Below are 15,019 nucleotides of genomic sequence, written 5' to 3'. Positions count from 1 at the left end.
TTCTTCTCCGGACAAGCCTTTTTCCAGATGCCCCAAACAATCGGAAAGGGGCTTCATCGGAGAATATGACTTTGCCCCAGTCCTCAGCAGTCCATTCACTATAGTTTCTGCAGAAGATCAAACTGTCCCTGATGTTTTTTTTGGAGAGAAGTGGCTTCTTTGCTGCCCTTCTTGACACCAGGCCATCTTCCAAAAGTCTTCGCCTCACTGTGCGTGCAGATGCGCTCACACCTGCCTGCTGCCATTCCTGAGCAAGCTCTGCACTGGTGGCACTCCGATCCCGCAGCTGAATCCTCTTTAGGAGACGATCCTGGCGCTTGCTGGACTTTCTTGGACGCCCTGAAGCCTTCTTTACAAGAATTGAACCTCTTTCCTTGAAGTTCTTGATGAACCTATAAATTGTTGATTTAGGTGCAATCCTAGTAGCCACAATATCCTTGCCTGTGAAGCCATTTTTATGCAGCGCAATGATGGCTGCACGCGTTTCTTTGCCTGTCACCATGGTTAACAATGGAAGAACAATGATTTCAAGCATCACCCTCCTTTTAACATGTCAAGTCTGCCATTCTAACCCAATCAGCCTGACATAATGATCTCCAGCCTTGTGCTCGTCAACATTCTCACCTGAGTTAACAAGATGATTACTGAAATGATCTCATCAGGTCCTTTAATGACAGCAATGAAATGCAGTGGAAAGGTTTTTTTGGGATTAAGTTAATTTTCATGGCAAAGAAGGACTATGCAATTCTGATCACTCTTCATAACATTCTGGAGTATATGCAAATTGCTATTATAAAAACATAAACAACAAATCACCAAAACACCAACATTTAACAAATTCCCAAAAAAATTGTCAACGACTGTACAAAGCTGCATTTGTAAGAAACAAATCAGTCATTAAGGCATTTTATATTAAAGCATCGCTTCTGGCCATAATACCAGTCCATAATCCATAATAACGCTTTCTCAGGTGAAAACGTCCATCCCTTGTTGTCCTCTCACATCAAAATCCCCAACATATTTGTTTAGAACTGTTTTGGACACTTGTAAACAGTGCTTGATCTGTTCACATTTCTCTCCTCCTGATTAAGAAGAGATGACTTTTTCACTGGAGTGTAAGGACAACGCACTCTGTTCAAGGAAGGTTTCCTGTGTGTTCGGTCTTTTCAGCGGGTAGAGTTATTCAATTTAGGTTAAACTCAAATCTGACTCCATTTAATGATCTAATCTGACTCCATTTTAGTATGACCTCGAATTTAGGTTGAAAGGCAAATTGGTTGTTTGTCTGTCTCTAAGTTTTATTATTCTTACATTTGATTATTCCATTTATTCTTTAATATTATTGTACTCATTCATTCCGTTGCTCATGTTGCTCAAAGATATCGCTTTGGCCTTTGCGTATCTTACGGTCACATTCTCGTCAGTCTTGGTTATTAGACAGAGGTAATTGGCTAATACTTTAGACGGCCGCTCCTATGCTTGCTCATTCTAAAAGTACTTTTAATAAGCCCCCATAAATTTGTACACACTTAAATAAAGCAACATTATTTCTAGTCAGAGGTCACGACCACTACTATAGATATAAGCCAACCAACATTACTTTACATTACATTACATTCCCTGATAGTAGTTTTGGTATGGTCATGCCATGGTTTCCCCATGTACACTTAGCTAGAGTAATATTACTGTTGTAATATTGTTAGTCTTTTTGACTAACAGACCTCAGTCTGTTAAATGAGATAACCTCTCCTCCTCCATCATCACCCTGAACACTGGCGTGCCACAGGGCTGCGTACTGAGCCCTCTCCTGTACTCCCTTTTCACCCATGACTGCGTTCCTGTTTATGGCTCCAACACCATAATCAAATTCGCAGATGACACCACTGTGGTAGGTCTGATCAAAGATGATGATGAGTCAGCCTACAGGGATGAGGTGCCGCACCTGGCTGTGTGGTGTGCCACCAACAATCTGGAACTAAACACCCAGAAGACAAAGGAGATCATTGTGGACTTCAGGCGGGCTAGGAGTCATGCACACACACCCATCTACATCAACGGAGCTGTAGTGGAGCGTGTGTCCAGTTTCAAGTTCCTTGGCATCCACATCTCTGATGATCTCACCTGGTCCCTAAACACCTCCACCCTGGTCAGAAAGGCACAGCAGCGCCTTTACTTCTTACGGAGCCTTAAGAAAGTTCACCTGAATCCCAGGATCCTTGTGGAATTCTACCGCTGTACCATTGAGAGCATACTCACAAACTGCATCTCAGTGTGGTACAGCAATTGCTCCGCATCTGACCGCAAAGCACTCCAGCGAGTGGTGAAAACTGCTCAACGGATCACCGGCACCCAGTTAACTTCCATTGAGAACATCTATCACAAGCGCTGTCTGGGCAGGGCAAGAAACATCATCAAGGATGCCTCTCACCCTAACCATGGACTTTTCACTCTCCTTCCATCCGGCAGACGTTACAGGAGCCTACGCTTTCGGACTAGCAGGCTTAGGAAGAGCTTCTTCCTCGAGGCCGTGACCCTTCTGAACGCCACACCACCAATCTAACCGGCACCTACTGTACTTTATTACTGCACTGCTCAAAGTACTTTACATACATGTATTTGCACTACTCATATTTTGCACAGATTGCCCACTGTTCTAGTTATCGCACTGTAAACTAAGTTCCCACATAGCAAACGGACTTGGCCCAAATGTGGCCTCAAGCTGGCACTGCTGGCCTCCTGTCGGCACTGGCATGTACCCTTTCAGCCAGAGCTGGGCCATGTGTGGCAATGACGGCAGGGCGGGGATCCGGCAAACAATTTGAGGGCCGATTGTTGGTGGGAGGAGTGTGGCCCAGATCAGTCAGGTGATATTTGGCCCAAATCAGGCTATGATCTGGCAGCATATTATGTTGACCCATGATAAACAAGATGCATGATAATGGTTAAATGATCACATACATTTTTAACGAAGTGTAGTATTGGTAATATGTAGTCTTTGAAATGGCAAGTCAAAACAGAATGAAACATTATCATTTCAAAATTAAGCAAATTAGTCAAGTGCATTAAACTGCACTTAATTAAAATTTTATTAAATTTTATATTATTATTCTTGGTACAAATAATCTTAGAATCCTTACATGAAAAGAGAGAGAGAAATAAATATATAGATAGAGAGAGATCATTTAACCATCATGTAATAATTATTTGGTTTACCATGAGGCACATCATTATTATTAGTATGCTGTCATGCACAAGCATTAAATAAAATTATCATGAAAGTATTTTATTTTTTATTTAAATCCTCTGTATCCATGTAATGCTTGGTGTGAGGAACAGAACAGATCCAAATTCAAACCGCATTCATCGGCGATATGTATCTCCTTCCTCTGTAGCTATAGTAACAATTGAAAAATGTGCTGTTAATAAGTTTTACAACAAGTTTTACGGCAGCGATATCAAACGCTCATTGGCTCTCGCCGGTTTCGTCATAGATTGCGACATGCCGTGTTTCCGGTGATGCGTGTTTTGAATGTGGAACCATGTGTGGAACGCGCGCCTTAACGGAGTGGATCGGGATAGTATTTTCAGCGTTTAACAATTTAGATTATTCCCTGCTCCTCGCACTACTATTATATTCTGCCAGAGAGGACTGCAACTGCAATGTATCGTCATTTGGACTACTGTGGTACTGGTTCTCTTATAGAATGCATTCTTTATATACTCACTCTTTATTGGTTGATTTGTTCTTTATAAAAATAAATAGAAAAATCAATGCAAAAGGTTTTTTTTTTTTTTTTTTTTTTTATTGCACAGTTACATGATGTGTGAGTTTTAAGTCTGATTTTCTATTCCGTTTAATGTACTTTATTGGCATAGTTTGTGTGTACACTAATGTACAGATGTGGGCCGGATCTGGGCCAACACTATGTTGCTGTCTGGTTTACCGAAGCATGTCACAAAATGAATAATTGTGATTATAGTAATATACAAGGCAATAATCTGAAATATTAAGATTCTGTATTCCCAGACAGCAATATAGTGTTGGTCCAGATCCGGCCCACATCTGGCCCGCATGAAATCCAACAAACTGCTTGCTGTCTTGGTTGGGTCTGGGCTATATAAGGCTCAGGTGTGGCTCAGATTTGGAGATTCTGGTTTACTTAAGGCTGAGAATTGGCACCAATAATAAAACCTGTTTTGGCCCAGTTCAGGGTGATTAACTGGCTGAGATTCGGCCCGGTTATGGCCCATGTGTGGCTCTTGTCTGTAATCCAGTTCTGGGCCACTTCAGGGCCGTCATTCTTTGTGGCACTTGGACCGAGGGAAAAGTGATTGTGTGGCCCGGATCTGGGCCAGAAGACATTTGCTATGTGGGTTGTTACTGTACAAAGCACAGTAAACTATTCTATAAAAATCTAATTGCACTAGTTATTTTACATAGAATTCATTTTAACAATACTTTTTGCACATTCATCCAACTGTATTTATTACCAGTTCTCACATTGCTGCTGTTCATAATGTGTATATATAATCCTACATTGCTCTGTTCATAATGTACATACAATCCTTCACTGCATTCCTATTTATATTCTGTATATACTCTGCTCAAAACTGTATATAGCAACCCCACTGTACATTCTGTAAATCATAGCTTCACTTACTCTGCACTTTTATGTATATAAAACACTATATTCTTGCACTTCTGGTTAGATGCTAACTGCATTTCATTAGCTCTGTACTTGTGCTCTGCATAATGACAATAAAGTTGAATCTAATCTAATTACAGTAAACAGAGTTTAGGCTCACCCTATTTAGGATGGTCGAACAACATCGAGTTGACCTAAACGGAAATTCCCTGGAAGCCCTTACAATCTAAGTACACTTGAACTAATACCAAGTGTTAGCCGGATCTCTAAAGATACAATTGGTGTGCCCTATGCTCCATCAACTGAATTTTAGTCCATTACTAACCTGACGCAGGAAATGTGGTAACAAGGATACAGCTTAATCTACTAGAGTCAATAATTACAGAGTAAAACAGAATAGAATCAAATGTAACAATTTATTATCATTCAGGTAAATATGTATTATGCCAATTCAAGTTATCAAGTCAATACAAGACATCAAATTCTCAAGGATAAATCTAAGAGTAAAGGATGCATTCCTGACTTCCGGAAAATACATAGTATGGAGTACAGAGACACACACCACACTACGGGCTTTCTGGCTACAGAATCGCCCTGATCCTCTTGCAATATTCCTTAGGTACCTCAGACCAAGACATGCATCCCCCAAGATGGAGACAGGAACTAACAATTGGCATTAAGCTCAATGGGTGGGTGGCTCAATGGGAACAGAAGGTAATTTACATGGAATACCCTGGGAAAGGGCACTCCCATTACAGTAAGCAAAATATATCTTAACTCTTAGGATCTGTATTATCTTTTAGTCTACTTTTGTAAGAATTGAGACCATTGTACCAGTTGCACTGAGACATTTCAAATGATACCAGACATGACTGTTAGTTCACTTGCATTGACATTTCCATGTAATCATTTTGAGCAGACTGAGTAGAAGGAAGGATGGGTGAAGGGTTTTAAAATGAAACAAATGGACAGAAGGGAAGGAGGTCTCCTGCACCTCCACTCTGTGGTGTCTCGAAGATGCCTGTGTATGTTTGTATTGTCTGTTTCTCGTGAGATCAAAGTATCTGAGGTTCTTTTATCCTTACAGGAGGAAACATTATTATGGAAAAAGGACTCATATTTTAGCCTTCAGTGGATCGCTAATATGTGGATACTGTGATGTTTTTATCAGCTGTTTGGACTCTCATTCAGAGACTGCAAAGGATCCATTGGTGAACAAGTCTCGGTGCTGGCAGTAGTTGTAGGTGGGTGGGGAGTGAATGAACAGCGCTCTCTTCCACTCTCAATACCCATGACTGAAGTGCCCTTGAGCAAGGCACTGAACCCCCAGTTGCTCCCCGGGCACTGGATATAGCTGCCCACTGCTCCGGGTGTGTGTTCACGGTGTGTTCACTTCTCACTGCTGTGTGTGTGCACTTGTATGGGTTAAATGCAGAGCACCAATTCCGAATATGGGTTACCATACTTGGCAAATGTCACAACTTTCACTTTTCACTTTCTTTCATACTGAATTTCTCCAAATCTGTTCAGATGAAGATACAAACTCATATTGGAGGCCTGAGGGTGGGTAAATTCTTTTAAAAGCAAGCATTTATTTGTGATTACAAGGTTGACAGATTTATTGACCACCACTGGATCACTAGAGCTTGTAATTAGTTGGTGGTTTAGTAGAGATGGTAGAGTTAGTCCTGGTCTTAGGTTTGGATATGCAGAACGACATACATTGTGTTGAGCACACTTGTTTTGTGTGCTCTAAATGGCTGTCAGTCTGTGCATTAATGGTGGGAATTTTTCTGTATCTCACTACCTGATCAGGTCTGGTTTATACCACCTCTTGCAAGCCGCTGCTTATTCTGGTCATCAAACACCCACTTGGACAGGAAGACTGTCAGACAGACTGTGATCACTGATGATACATTTAGTTCATATGTGTCATTTGAGGAAGTGCTTGCTAGTTTGACAATGTACTTTTAGTTTCGTAAACAGTATGCATTAGACATTTATTGCACAGACTGTGGTTGGCCTGAGGATGTGCCATCTGACACTTAGACATACTGTAGGATAAATTCAGACTAGCGTATTAGTTATCTGGCATTTCTGGCATTGTAAGAGTAGTGTACAAGTAGCCTATGCTGATTCATTGTTAGGGTAATGTTTACTTTATCCTCCACTGTTAGTGACAAGGGACAGCCTTTATGAGTTCTTTAGTCATTTACTCAACCAATTCATTCAAAAACACCACTGTGTTGATCGGAGACACTCAACAGATGATCGTGCTTTGGCTTTTGTTTGAAAGGGTTTAAATGAGACAGAGCTGATGTTCATGCAAAAACTTCATGTTTGCAAAAATCAGCAAACTGCAACAAAAGTGGGAACAAAACTCCTCTACAATCACCTGTGGACAGAATAGGATTGGAGAGATGTAAAAGGAGAAAAACACAAGAGATTCAAAGGGGAGCTGTTACATAGGCACATATAGCCTACTAAAATATAGGCTATTCGAAACATATTTACTCTTAGTATTAGTATAGGACTACTTTTTTATTACAGCCCGTGATAATTAATAGATTACAAAAACAATGTATAAAATTTAAATTAGGCTAAAAGAAAGTCATCCCACTCCTCTACATCTAGTTCTATCATTGCTTTGATTACAGCGTCACGCGCCTTCTTTTTGAACGTGATTTTCTCCAACGAGGGGGAGGAGGGGCGGGACATTTGCCAAATTACGCTGCAGCACTTATATTATTGCACTGGTTGGCTTTTAACTGCAAGCAGACAGGGTGTTATTCAGTGCACTGGAAAATATATCTTAAGCTATATTTTATTAAATAAGCCCAAAAAATGCAACCCGCAACATTATTTCAGCAACTTTACAATAAAAGAAGCCCAAAGTGGCGTATAATATGCAGACTTGGCCACTCTGTTCCTGATGGTTTAATTCTTCTTTTAACACCTAATTCTTCACCTACTAAAATGTCTAACGTCTTTTGCATTTAATATCTTTTCATTTCAATTTGTTTTTGTGACTATTGTCCCAATAAGCATGTCTTATCCATTAGCCAGACCTTAATCTTACGATTTCTATAGTATTGCTTCATTCTTATAATACTGTTATATTTTGTTTTTCTATTTGAATTTCAATGGAAATCCTATAATAGTTTAAAAGAAAATTGAGTTTCAAAAATAAAGCTACCTAAAAGAACTATTCAGTGAAGTCAGAAGCGTGAGGACCAGCCTCGGTCTCCCCTGTATCTATTTATCTATTTATGTGTCAACCTGTTTACTGAATGTGAATGTCTATGGAAATTGTATGCAAATAGTTTCCTTAGAACAAAACCAGAGTATCAAAATACAAATTCTGAACACAAGGAAATCAAATATTTAAATAAAGAAAGCATTACTTATTTCAGGAAGAGGGATTTAACCATTTATTACCTCTTTGAGCTTTAATAATTGTTTATAGTTAAACTAGCAATGTGAACCAATTTAATATGATTTCATTGATTTTTTACAAGAAGGTAAATGCTTTCAATAGTTACCCTTGTTATATTCTCCACCATCCAGGCCATAAATCAGGATCAGAAGTAGAAGAAGTGACATATCTTTAGCTCTCAAGGACATCTTAGGATTTATGGAGGTAAGAATACAGACATGGAAATGACATAATTTGATCAAATATCTTTGTTCATTTAGAAAAATACCCCAAAATAGCCATTTACATCTATTTTAATACAATACAATACATTTAAATTTATGCATTTGGCAGACGCTTTTATCCAAAGCGATGTAAGGGTGGTTTTATTACAGTGGTTCAGGCTGTAGGATTGCAGAATGACTAAAGAAACGTTAACAGCATGATGGTATAAAACTGTACATTTCTAGTCTATCACCCACTGCCACTTATACCAACAACGTAAATAAGCGCAGTTAGAATAGCTAAATATGTGGGGGAGCGTTGCTATTGGGTGACAATATTGTATGCAATAGGCAGCATTGTAAAGTTAATATTGAATCAAGACTAGTTAGCACACAATTTATCATTTAAATGGTTTAATGACAGTATTTTGTTATGTTTACACTTGAATTGGTTACAAAATAGATGAAGGATGGTAAAACATATAGTTAATTGTACCAAACATGTATGTAAAACGTAACCTGAGAGAGAGATAGAGAGAGGGAGAAAAAGAGGGAGAGAGGGCAGAGCACCAAGAAGAGAGTGTCAGCAAAGGAAAGAGTCCGCAAAGAAAAAGAGACAGAGCAACAGTTACACTCTTCTTTTATCCCTTCCTTGATCAGATTCAGATTCAGATTCAAGCAGCTTTATTGGCATGGTAAAAAAGTATATTTACATTGCCAAAGCATAGAAACGTTTTAAAAGACATTTAACACAAATATACATAAGAATAGATATATATAGAGTCTATATATCTGTATTCAGTCAAACAAAAGTACTAATAAAAATTCAAATAAAGAGACAGGAGAAGGAGTGGATCCTGTCATGTCAGTTTATGTGGGCTGAACAGCTGTGACTTGTGGTTCTGTTCTACTGCTTGTCCTTTTATCATGGCAGGACGCACCTTGCAGCCAGGTTAGAGCTTGTTGAGGTTTCTCCTAGAATGTATGGCAGTTTGTCCTTTTGTTGTATCTGTCTGCCTGTCTCTATAGTGAGGTTATGGTCACTGAGTCTGTACATGGTCAGGACTTTTCTTAGTTTAGGGTCTGCCACTGTGTTTAGGTATTCTGCCAATTTATATTCTCTGTTTACAGACAGATGGCATTCTAATTTACCTTATTGAGCTGTTGCTTCTGTCCAATGTTTCAGATATTTCTCTTTCTGTGTTTTAATGATTTGGTTTAGTCTAGCTGGGGTTTTGGATTGTAAAGTCAGTTCTGAGACCAGCTGGCTGCGGGGGCTTTTCTCTGGGTTCAGTTCTTGGTAGTTTAAGGCTTTATGGTGGATGGTCTCAGTATGATTGCTTTTTAGGTGCGCATGGAATTGAATGGCTTTTGTTTACATTTTAATTATTAGTGGGTACAGCCCTAATTCTGCTCTGCAGGCATTGTGTGGAGTTTTTCGTTGTACACGAAGAATATTTTTACAGAATTCTGCCCGCAGAGTCTCTACTGGGTGTTTGTCCCGTTTGGTGAAGTCTTGGTTTGTGAGTGGACCCCAGACCTCACATCCGTAGAGTGAGATTGGTTCTATAACTGATTGGATTATTTTTAGCCAGATTCCAATTGGGATGTCAAGTTTTATATTTTTCTTAATCATAAGACAGCAGCACTAGATCATTTGCAAACAGAAGACATTTAGCTTCAGTATCTAGTAGGGTAAGACCGGGTGCTGGGGACAGTTCTAGAGCTCTTGCTAGTTCATTGATGTAGATATTGAATAATGTAGGGCTTAAGCTACAGCCCTGTCTCACGCCACGACTCTGGGGGAGGAAATCTGTTTGTTTGTTGCCAATTTTAACTGCAAATCTGTTATTAGTGTACATGGATTTAATGATGTTGTATGTTTTTCCTCCGATGCCACATTGGATTAATTGAAGTAAAAGCCCCTCATGCCAGATGGAGTCAAAAGCTTTTTTGAAGTCAACAAAGCATGAAAAGATTTTTCTTTTATTTTGTTTGGTTTCTTTGTCAATTAAGGTATGTAGAGTGTATATATAGTCTGATGTGCGGTATTTTGGTCTGAAGCCAATATGACATTTACTCAGGACATTCCTGTCAGTAAAGTAATGAAGGAGTCTGCTGTTTAGGATGTTACAGAAGAGTTTACCTAAATTGCTGTTTACATATATTCCGCGATAGTTATTAGGGTCGAATTTGTCTCTGCTTTTATGAATTGGGGTGATGAGGCCTTGGTTCCAGGTGCTGGGAAATACACCTGCACTAAGGATGATATATTAAGCAGTTTAAGAATGGCCAGTTTGAATTTTTGGTCTGTGCATTTAATCATTTAATTCAGAATGCCATCGATACCACATGCATTTTGGGTTTTAAGTGTTTGTATATTATCGCACAGTTCAGCTAGTGTAACGGGATAATCTAGAACACATAGCCTATTGTATAGAGAGTTTTGTTCCTGGTTTTTGTTTATATTGCTGAAGAGGTTAGAGAAGTGGTCTATCCACACATCTGGATCACTCACTTCCTGTTTGTTGCTGCCGTGTGTCTCGAGTTTGAGCTCCGTCACGTTAATTCTTTGTCTATTTTTTAATCTTAAAATCTATTTTATACACCATCATTTTCATTTCTATAACGTGTGAATATATCCTCTATCGTATTCTACAACAAAAACAGTCAAAGTGCCTTGTTATAACTAGTTTTATTTTGATATCCCGAGTCCGCTATTAGCTTATAGCCCGTTAGCATCACCAGCGTGGTTGCCGCTAAAACCGCGTGCATTGCTAATACTCTATTCACACACATTACCATTGCTTTACTTACTGTTACTTGCTTTAATGGCGGATGTATGTCTACCTTTGAGTGCAGGTGACAACACATTCAAGCTGCATTTGTTGCAGCTCGAGCTGGAGGCCATGGAGAAGCAGATTCAGGTCCTGGAGCAGAGTCAGGCCCAGCTGAGAGAGCGGAGAGCCGCGCTGAAAACCTCCCGGGCTGACGCTCACAAGTCCAGGATAAGTATACAGCATGCTGCTAACAGTCCCACCACCTCTACTCCGTGTGTTTCTCTGCACAGACCCGGGGCACCCAGGACGCGATCTTCCCAGATGTCCTTCACTCCGAGGCAGGAGAGGTTGTACTCTAGTCTGTTGACTGTGGATGGGGTAGAGAGTTGATCGCAGGCTTTGATCAGGTGCTGGACGAGGATGCTTTGGTTTTGAGGGGGGTCTTTGGGTCTTTGGCCTGCTTCTGGTGCTGGTTGTTTCCCGGTCTGGTTGGGTTCTGCCTAGCTCTGCTGCTTCTGGGAGTGGTGTGGATGCTACGGTTTAGTGCAACATCTTTTAGTGTCTTTGCAAAGGCAGGAACAGTTGCTCTGTACAGGTGGACGTGGTCGTAGAGGCATATGAGGTCCAGGGAGGGGTGATGTGCCAGGTGTACACGAGGTTGGAGTGCACAGGCTCTGGAGAAGTTTGCATTAACCTGCTGAATTGTATCTGGGTGGAAGTTCTTTCGTGGCAGCAGTGTGGAGATGGTGATTTTTGCACTTGGAAAGGTGGTTGTGGCTTTTCCAACCACCCTCTGTAGTGCTGTCACCACTCTCACAGAAGTCTTCTGTGGGGGTGAGGTCTTTGCGATGAGTGTCTTTCTCCTCTTTCAGTTCTCTCATCTCCTCTCTCAGGGCTGTTATCATGGCCCAGTGGCTCTGAGTCTGCAGTGAGAGCTGGGAATCCAGTTGGGCCTTTAGCCTGTCCCTCTCTTGCTGTAGCTGCTTTCTTGAAATCCTCCCAAACAACATGAGGTGATGTAGGTGCTGTTTGCTGTTTTTTTTGGTTAGGTTTTCTGACCCTGAGACTATTTTCTGCAATTCTCCAGCTGTGGTCCTTGTAGAGTCTTTAGCCACTCAAACTTTCCTTTTCACTGTGCATTACGACGATATAGACACACTTCCTCTTCCAGGCAGTTTCTTAACATTTTCTGTTGGTTGGAAATTCTTAATTATTGCCCTAATGGTGGAAATGGGAATTGTCACTGCCCTAGCTCTTTTCTTAAAGCCACTTCACTAATCTGTGAAGCTTAATAATCTTTTGCTGCACATCAGAAATATATTCTTTGGTTTTTCTCATTGTGATGGATTATTAAGGGGATTTAGGCTTTGTTTTCCCTCCTATTTATATTTCTGTGAAACAGTAAGCCATAGCTGGATAATTTCATTTTCATAATCACTCTGGAGTGCTTAAAATTGTTAATATGAATGGGAATATACTTCAGAGATATTTTACTAAGAATTTCTAGGGATGCCAATAATTGTGTCCAACATGTATTTGAGAAAAACATTTATTCCATAATGATATTTATCCCCATTTTAAATTCTTATTATCCAATGAAAGCTTAGATTTTTGTGATTTTGTTAAATAAAAGATCAAAAGGATTAACAATGCAGATTAATTTTCACAGCCTTCTTTGGTCATATTTACCAAGGGTGCTGATATTTTTGGCCATGACTGTATGTTAGCCTTCAGTGGATTGCTTACATGTGGGTACTGTGATGTTTTTATCAGCTGTTTGGACTCTCATTCAGAGACTGCAAACGATCCATTGGTGAACAAGTGATGTAATACTGAATTTCTCCAAATCTGTTCAGATGAAGATACAAACTTAAAAAAGATACAAAGACACAAAAATCTTGGATGGCCTAAGGGTGGGTAAATTCCTTTAAAAGCAAGCATTTATTTGTGATTACAAGGTTGACAGATTTATTGACCACTTCTGGATCACTAGAGCTTGTAATTAGTTGGTGGTTTAGTAAAGACGATAGAGTTAGTCCCGGTCTTAGGTTTGGATATGTAGAAAGATATACATTGTGTTGAGCACACTTGTTTTGTGTGCTCTAAATGGCTGTCAGTCTGTGCATTAATGGTGGGAATTTTTCTGTATCTCACGACCTGATCAGGTCTGGTTTATACCACCTCTTGCATGCCGCTGCTTATTCTGGTCAACAAACACCCACTTGGACAGGAAGACTGTCAGACAGACTGTGATCATTGATGATATATTTAGTTCATATGTGCCATTTGAGGAAGTGCTTGCTAGTTTGACAATGTACTTTTAGTTTCGTAAACAGTATGCATTAGACATTTATTGCACAGACTGTGGTTGGCCTGATGATGTGCCGTCTGACACTGAGACATACTGTAGGATAAATTCAGACTAGCGTATTAGTTATCTGGCATTTCTGGCATTGTAAGAGTAGTGTACAAGTAGCCTATGCTGTTTCATTGTTAGGGTAATGTTTACTTTATCCTCCACTGTTAGTGACAAGGGACAGCCTTTATGAGTTCTTTAGTCATTTACTCAACCAATTCATTCAAAAACACTCTGTGTTGATCGGAGACACTCAACAGATGATCGTGCTTTGGCTTTTGTTTGAAAGGGTTTAAATGAGACATAGCTTGTGTTCATGCAAGAACTTCACATTTGCACAATATCTGTGTTCGTTATTCACAACAGGAAAAAAAAAAAAAGAGGTTTTCTGCTTGGTAGCCATTGTGTTTCACTGAAGTCATCCATTGAAGTCAGAAGCCTGATGGCCCACATGGGTCTGCACTGTCAACCTGTTTTTTCATTATGGAAATCCTGTGCAAATATTTTCCTTGGAGCAAAACCAAGGTACCAAAGCATAAATTCTAAATACAACATATTCAAGTATTAATAATTAATAATAAATTATTCTTATGAAGTATTACTTATTTCAGGAAGAGCTCATTTATTACCTTATTGCGATTTTGTAAATGTTTAGCAAATGTTAATTATTTACAAGAAAGTGAGCGTGAAACGGGTTCGTTACTAACAGGCTTCAGAATATTATTATGGCATTATATATTATATATTATAATGATTTTGGCATCCCATCTTGATTGTCATACATCACATTTTTCTAACCAGAAATAAATTATGTTGGAAATTATAGTCATTAGAATGAATCCAATGCAAATTGTTAACGGCAGCATTTGAATGAATTTGCCTATTGCCCACTGGTTTTCATGAAAAATAATTCTGCCATATATAGCGTTGTCATTCAAACTACAGCCTTTTATTTATTTATTTATTTGATATGAAAATACTCTTTATGCCATCCCAGATGTATATACTTTCTTATTCAAATGAAAACAACTGAAAATAATACATTTCTATGAGTCTCTATGCTGTAAGGGATTATAGGTTCTGAAATGATGATGCTCCATAAAACACAAACAGTAGGCAAGTCTGAAAAATACAAATACTTTAAACCTATTAACTATGAGCCATGGCTTTTCCCATTCAGTTAAGGAAAAGTTTATGGGAACATATTCATTGTTGTTTTGTATACTTTGATACCTTGATGTTATCTTTATTTTAGTCGGTAAGGTGACACTTTCCACTTCCTAACTGAGCCAAGTAAGGCAACCCTGCAATCTCAACGACAATCTCTATGATCTGATTTAAAGCGAAACATTTTAATTTTCAAACAATGATTTACAAGTCAACTTTCGACAATGTAAGAAGATGTAGTTTCCTTTACCAGCCACTAGATGGCACTAAAAACTCATTTTCATTAATTATTGCCATCGTGCATGCCAGTGTTCCAATATGTTTCACTATTTTTTTTAGTGTTGATTTGTTCAAACCTTCTTAGGTGCAAAATTTGATTCTACCTTTGGGGAAAAACAACAAGAAGGGAAATTATTTAACAAAAAATTTAA

The sequence above is a fragment of the Cyprinus carpio genome, chromosome B7 (genome assembly GCF_018340385.1).
Source record: "Cyprinus carpio isolate SPL01 chromosome B7, ASM1834038v1, whole genome shotgun sequence".
Lineage (NCBI taxonomy): Eukaryota > Metazoa > Chordata > Actinopteri > Cypriniformes > Cyprinidae > Cyprinus > Cyprinus carpio.
This window is presented reverse-complemented; position numbering follows the sequence as displayed.